The sequence below is a fragment of the Limulus polyphemus genome, unplaced genomic scaffold, assembly GCF_000517525.1.
Source record: "Limulus polyphemus unplaced genomic scaffold, Limulus_polyphemus-2.1.2 Scaffold559, whole genome shotgun sequence".
NCBI lineage: Eukaryota > Metazoa > Arthropoda > Merostomata > Xiphosura > Limulidae > Limulus > Limulus polyphemus.
In genome coordinates this window covers 315,742-322,927 of record NW_013666169.1, presented here as the reverse complement: position 1 = coordinate 322,927, position 7,186 = coordinate 315,742, and the positions used below count along the sequence as shown (strand labels likewise).

The 7,186-nt window shown below is 34.4% G+C and overlaps 1 protein-coding gene across 6 annotated transcripts in view; it reads right to left on the bottom strand.

Annotated features, from left to right (window-relative positions):
• The window catches only part of LOC106459100 (endothelin-converting enzyme homolog), a 74,123-nt gene that overhangs the window by 45,501 nt on the left and 21,436 nt on the right, over positions 1-7,186 (bottom strand). The window contains exon 1 of one of the 6 annotated variants that reach the window (XM_022385527.1): positions 5,020-5,438. The exons of 4 other annotated variants lie outside the window; for them this stretch is intronic. The gene's annotated coding sequence lies outside the window, so the exon portion shown is untranslated. Of the gene's footprint in view, positions 1-5,019; positions 5,439-7,186 lie in introns of those variants that run through there. One more of the 6 variants, XM_022385530.1, reaches the window with a different exon arrangement.

Here is a 7,186-nt window from a genome sequence, read left to right as displayed (position 1 = left end):
TTAATTAATGAACATTAAACTTGACGTAAGCCTAACGAGTATTTTTTAGTGTTACTAAATTTCTTACGGTCTACGAGGCTTAAAGTCCTTTGGGCTATTCTTTAAAATCCAGACAAGAAAATAGTCTAAAATCAATTAATTTATATATATATATATATATATTTCAAACTAAGCATATTCTAACTTCGGTTAATGCTGTAACTTAAGCCTAAGCATAGAAACCCAATGGAGTAGTACATTCATTAAAGTTATTACTGTATTAGGGCTCGTAGCCCGTTATGAAACATTATAACCACAAATTTTAGCAAGGATTATTGCTTATACATTATTAAATTTTAAAAAATTCTACTCGGCATATTATATAATCTAGATTCAGTCATTTTAGTCTTATATTCCGCTTAATGCTAATTGGCTCTAAATCTCGGATGTAAATTCTTGTGAATTATGCTTATGCAATAAGTTATAGGCTTAGCATTTATCCGTCATTACACTGGATATTTATCAGAATGTAAGCTCAAGAATAAAAAGAAATATTTGAGGAATTTATTGATTTATCTTTTTTATCATACCTATGGTAAGTAATTCGCAAACATATATGGAGTTTGATACGGTTAAGTATTTGACTTCTATATTTCTAATTTAATCTGGAGTAGGTAATTCACTATATATATATATATATATTTTTTACCTGGATTAATTCGGATTTTTTAGGTTTCCTGACAATAGTTATTTAACAAAGACCTACAAAATTGGCAAAATGTATTAATATTATTCTATATTATAGTTCTTATTATTCATTATAATGCTGTTATAATATTTAACTTACAGCACGTGTGTTGTTTTTTAATGCATTTAAAATACAACACTATCACGCTATTCAAATATTTTAATAAGGTCTAGTAGCATGATTTATTGTTTAAATAAAATATTAATAAATAAGAATAAAAATTAATAAATATTTTACAAGTTCAATGTTGAAATGCGATCGGAGGATTATTTGTATTTTCTAGGTTTTCACCCGATTGATTTTTTTTTTTTTTATAGAAAGTCATATCATCATTGTATATAATGATTGTGTGTGAGGTGGGGTTCTCAACTGTGAACCTAAATTCGTGCGAAGTACTTTATAAATTCCAGTTTCAAATAGATTGGCTAAAGAAAGAAAAAAAATCAAAAAGTGGCGCGAGGAAGTAAGTAATCATATATAAATTTATTTTGACACCCTGATTTTTGGGCCCCCAAATCACGTGCTCCCACCCATCTCCCCGCGGTCGCTGGGACTGCGGGTATCAAAGAACGCCTTTGGATGTAGAGTGTAAAACGTGCAGGGAGGAGAAACATTCGTTGAGGCCGTCGGGGTGGATAGCCCCAGTTTATGATATGGCGAAAGCGTGATTGAAATACTATTATCACTATGCATTCTTGTTCCTCTTCTTCAAAAAAAAAAAAAAACTTTAAGGAACTGAATAAAGAATGTAATGTTAAATATAATAGGCTTACTATATTTCTGAATGTTTTCAAACTTTCAACATTCTGTTGTTAGGTTGAAAACAAAGATAGAAGTTCGAAACGTCACACGATAAGCTGGCAATACTCTATTACTGCATACCGGTGTGATTTTTTTTAAGCTTTTTAACCCTAATACTATCAAATATATTATTGCTAAATGTTAGTTATTCTGACATTTTAGAGGTGTAAATGTAGCATGCCAGTTTGAACGATCTTTTTAATAATTGGTAACAAAAGAGAAAGGCTGTAACTTACTTTCATGTTTACTGTTAAACTCTGATGAGATATAATTTTAATAAGTATGGTGTGTAGTATGTAAAAAGAGGCAAGCTTTTGGACAAGTCTTTTTCTTTTCAATTTATGCTTCTGAAGAAGGGCTGTTTTCAGCCTGAAAACTTAGGCACAATAAAGTATTTATTATTGTTGGATATGGCTGACTTATCTCTAAAGCAACAAGTTTAATTGTTTCTCGTATTGTTTGTGATACGCATTGTTACGTTTTTCCACCAACAAATGTGGATGACATCAAATACACAGTTTTCATGGTTTGATATAAATGCCTTTACACATCACTAATAGCCTAAAAAACTTCAGGCATTTGAACAATACGTGTCTATCCCGTTACAATGAATTATCCATAATCAATCAACAAACTAGCTGGTAAATTAACTGTGCATTTTTTTCCCCCACTAAAATGTGTAACTTCAATGAAGAAAATAATCCATTAGTGACGTAAAGTTCTACATTTTAATGGAAAAAGAAACACAATTTACAATTAATATCAAATGAAATAAAAGGGTTTATCGATTTACTCATGGTTACGTTGACACCTAGAATACATTTATAATTTGACGAGTAGTTTATCATTTGTTGCTGTTTTTTTCAAATTAAATTATTTGAAGTCATTTGCGTTTAAAAAGACGTTATTGTTTTTGTTTTTCTTAGCAACAATTTCATATGGCTTTGATTTTTTTATTATTCGAATATTGCAGCCGGTTTCTAGCGTTGTAAATCCGCAGACATACATACCTCTGTGCCACTGGGGGACAATTATTGGTGGAGTTCGTCTTTTCAACTGTTGAAACAAATTTTGTTTAAACTATTTATACATCATATTGTTTGTGGGACCGTAACTTTGTTGGTTACGGAAGAATTGAGCAAAAATAAATACCATTGATTTTTGCATGAAGTTCACAATATTTAGGTCATTTTTTTTTAAAGCTGAGTATTGTAACAAGCCAAAAAACAAACAAAGCCCAACAAGATTACTCAGTATGATGCACCGGTATTGAACAGTCGGTAATTTAAAATCTAATGGCCAATAGTCGAATTCAAACGTTAACTACGCTGATCTACGAACGACGTCACAAGGTATTTAATCTTGTTTTATGATGTATAATTGGTGCAACTGAATTAAAATTGTAAACCTACTGAAAGCAAATTTCGAACTTGTGGACAATTTGTGTTATTTGCAAGGCGCTCGAAAAAAATATCTAAATCGTAGTTGCAAATGTTTGATAGAAATTTCCAACATAGATAACAAAATCCTGGAAAATGACTTTTCTAAGTACATGGTGTTGAAAAAACAAATACCAAAACATGGCACGAACGACGAGGAATTGGGGTATGTATTATAAACAGATTGAGAAAATCGCCTGACAATAAAAAGTCGGTAAAGTTTAAAGTGTTAAACAATGCATTAGAATTAACAGGGAAGTAAGTTAAGAAATGTGTTTGCTGGTAATTTGGAGGTTGAATACATTATACTTAAACTATGTTTTGAAAATCTGGCCTGTCGAGTCATCCTTTATCTGATGACCATGCATCTTGAAAACAGCCTTGCAGCGTAGTTTTCATTGCACAAGGTTCTGCTGTACATGTCCAAAGTACACCACACCTCCCTGCTGCTTTCTATAATCCATGTAGTGTAAGAGGATCGACAGATAAAGGTCACCTTCTTGTGTTTTGTCAAGACAGGATCGACAGATAAAGGTCACCTGCTTGTATTTTGGCAAGCCAGGATCGATAGATAAAGGCCACCTGCTTGTGTTTAGATGATGGTCTGCCTTGTGTAGGTTTCTGAGCAACTGTACCATTGGCTTGAAAGCAACTAGGGCCCAATATTGTTAACGACAATGACACTTGTAGTCAATTCCCAAAAGCCTGTTGTGGCTGTCCAGCTTACATCTGCCCAGTGGATCTCCACATGATGTCTTATTTGAGTTATAACTATAGTTCATTAAAACAATGTGAAATACCATAAACTCTGTGATACACTTCAATGTCAAAATTGAGACATGACTGTATGAGAAAACTACATATAATATAAGCTAAATGCCCAATTATTTAAATTTTGATCACAATACTGATCATTATATTCCATACTTGGAAGGGCGACATTATTTCATGAGTAGTTTCGCCTTGTTATCTATACTATAAAGTGACATGTGTCTGTCAGTCTGTGACGAACATATATTCAGCTTCTTAGGGACTGAATAAAGAACGTAGTGTTAAAAACATATAATATGCCTAATATTAATGTCTTATGACGAGTATGATTAATTATAGCCATGCTTCGCCAGCTTAGTAATAGCATAAAAATTGTTGCTATAACAAATGGGTTACATAAGTGGTTTTCGGACCACTGCTATGTTTGTTGTGTCCCAACCAGTTTAATGAGCTATGGACTGAGCGAAACGCGTCGTTGGCAATGGATATGGCGAACATAGATAGTGTGGTTGAAATAATATCATGCACTCTCCTTCTTGAAAAACCGCAGAAGACTGAATAAAGAATGTAGTGTTTAAGATATAACAGATCTAATACTAATGTTTTATGACTAGTATAATTAATTATAAGTTAGATAACATATATTGAAGATAGTGACACTAATATGAAGAAGCTAGCCAGTAGAACTGTATCTCTAAAAGTTTTACGCAGGCCGAGAGTAGCTTAATGGTTAACGTGCCGGGTTGCAGATTGAAAGGACCAAGGTTCGAGTCAGTATCTAAATATGGGTTTCGTGTAAATATTTGTAGGACTTGAAATTTACAAACACACACACACACAGCCGCTTTTGTTAACTTCGTATTAATCTGTATTATACCCTACTTCCTCAATACTTATTCATAACATTATATTAAACAAACTAAAAAACGAGATTTTCTAAGTAAGTCACATGCGTTTTTTGATATTTTCAGTATGAACGAACCATATGCGACACATAAGATAAACGGCCATGTCAAAGACCTCTGTATAACCCTCCTTAATTTAGAACTGCTGACCAGAGGAAGGGCAATCAATCAGTAACACCCGTCTTCTAGACGTCCACCCTTAACTGAGTAGCGGAATTGTCTGCTATAACACCCCCATATCTGAAACTGCAGTGTTTTCAACAGCATATCATGTATGAAATTATAAACAACTATTGATTTTTTCTTTTTAGTTTTATATAATTCTAAGTAAAATCTTTTAAAACTTTGCTACATCATAAGCAACATCAGTACGTACCTTCTGTAACAAAGATGAGTTTCAAATAATTGAGTGATTAACGACCGGACGAAACTTGCTACCTGGGAAGGGCTGACTGATTTTAGGGCAATACGTCAACTTACGTCAGTATGAGATGTAATTTCGCATTACATCATCTCTGGAGAAGAACTCTTGGGTAGCGAAAAGAAACCGTTAACCCCTTCAATTTCCAATCCAACTATCTCTCAAGACGCCACATTATCCTTGAACACTCAGTCTGTAGTTTTTACTTTTGTAGCAGCCCACGAGAATATGAAGGTTAAAGGAATAACACCGCAGTAAACCCAAGACTTACGCAGATTATGATGGATCCACGCGCTAGGGGAAGGTACATAATTACAGACAGGGTTGGGTAACAGAGGCGTCATGAAAGTCTGAGTGAAATCCGAAAATATCTCTGTGACACTGTATTTCAGGCAATCACCAGAGTAATGTGCAAAAATCATCTTACTGGTTTTGAACAAAGCTCACTAATATACGTATATATATATATATATATATAGAGAGAGAGAGAGAACTGTGTACTGTGAATAGTTTCTTGACGAAAGCATGACAATACATTAGCTGAAGCTTTAAATAGAAGAAAAACGAATATGCTTACACGTAAACTCACTTAGTAATAGTAAATGCTGATATATGAATTTAGGTTTAAGTGGGTTTGAGAGGCTTATTTTAACACGTTCGCTGCCATTTGCCCCACCGGTGGGTGAAAGACAATTATGTTTCGAAACCAAATTTCTCTTGTGGAATATGAGTTTGGGACACTGTGACTGCTCCTTGGCACCTCTTGAATGGTTAAATTGTTTAATACTTAATTTATTATGCGGCAGTAAAAGTGTTAAGGATCATTAAGTAAAGTTGAAACTACGATGAATTAAGATGTGATTTATAAAGTAACCCATTAACAGCGCAATTCATTAGTTGCGTATCCCCCCCTTTAACGGTATCTTATGGAATGATGAGGCATTTGTAGTGATAGTACACAAACATATAGACAATTAGGCATAACGTATGCGCTTACTATAGTAAAATTACATATCAGTAATGGCTGTGTGACGTAAAAATTTTGTTCAACCTCTATGTTGACCAGTAATGGCTGTGTGACGTAAACATTTTGTTCAACCTCTATGTTGACCAGTAATGGCTGTGTGACGTAAACATTTTGTTCAACCTCCTTGTTGACCACAATGAAGAAATGTTGATTTTTAGAAACGAAATCAATATGGTCCGTCTAGTCATTAATTTAGTAAAGCAGGGTTGCAACACAAATTTGAAAAGTGCAATTAAACATCCACACATTTAAACAATACGTTCAATATGGACTTAAGAAGAAAAAAAGTCAAAATAAAAATGCAAGGAGTGGACTTTGAAGAACATTGCTGCGTCAAGTTGTATGCGTCAGCTCGAATACAATCAAACTTTACTCCTAATTACAAAGAATTAGGCTTGACATCCCCTGGTCGACTTGCGATCTGCGGGTCGAGGATTCGAATCCCGTCACAGAAAATACTCGCCCTTTCAGCCGCGGGAGTGTAATAAGGTTACAGTTAATCCCACTATTCGTGGGTAAATAGTAACACACAAGTTAGCGGTGGGTGGTGTTGACTAGCTGCTTTCCTCCTAATCTATCACTTCAAAATTACGGATGGCTAGCGAAGATAGCCCTCGAGTATATTTACGCGAAACTCAACGAACAAACAAGTTACAAAACTGGTCTTTAATGTACAGAAGGTCAAGATGAAAAGTTAAATTGTTTTACGCAATAATTTTACTCTGCTCTGAGAGCCACGTTTTTATTTCTACTATACATTTAATGCATTATTTCAAATGACTATTAATAAAAAAGTGTTAGAATTTTAAAGTCATTTTTTGGGGTACTTTTGTTTGTTTGTTATTAAGTACAAAGCTTCACAATGGGGTATCTGTGCTCGTGGGTATCGAAACTCTAGTTCTAGCGTTGTAAGCTGTGAGACTTACAAATGAACGTGCCTGGCATGGCCAGGTGGATAAGGCGCTCGACTCACAATCTGAGGGTCGCGGGTTCGAATCCGCATATTACCAAACATGCTCGCCCTTTCAGCCGTGGGGGCGTTATAATGTGACGGTCAATCCCACTATTCGTTGGTAAAAGAGTAGCCCAAGAGTT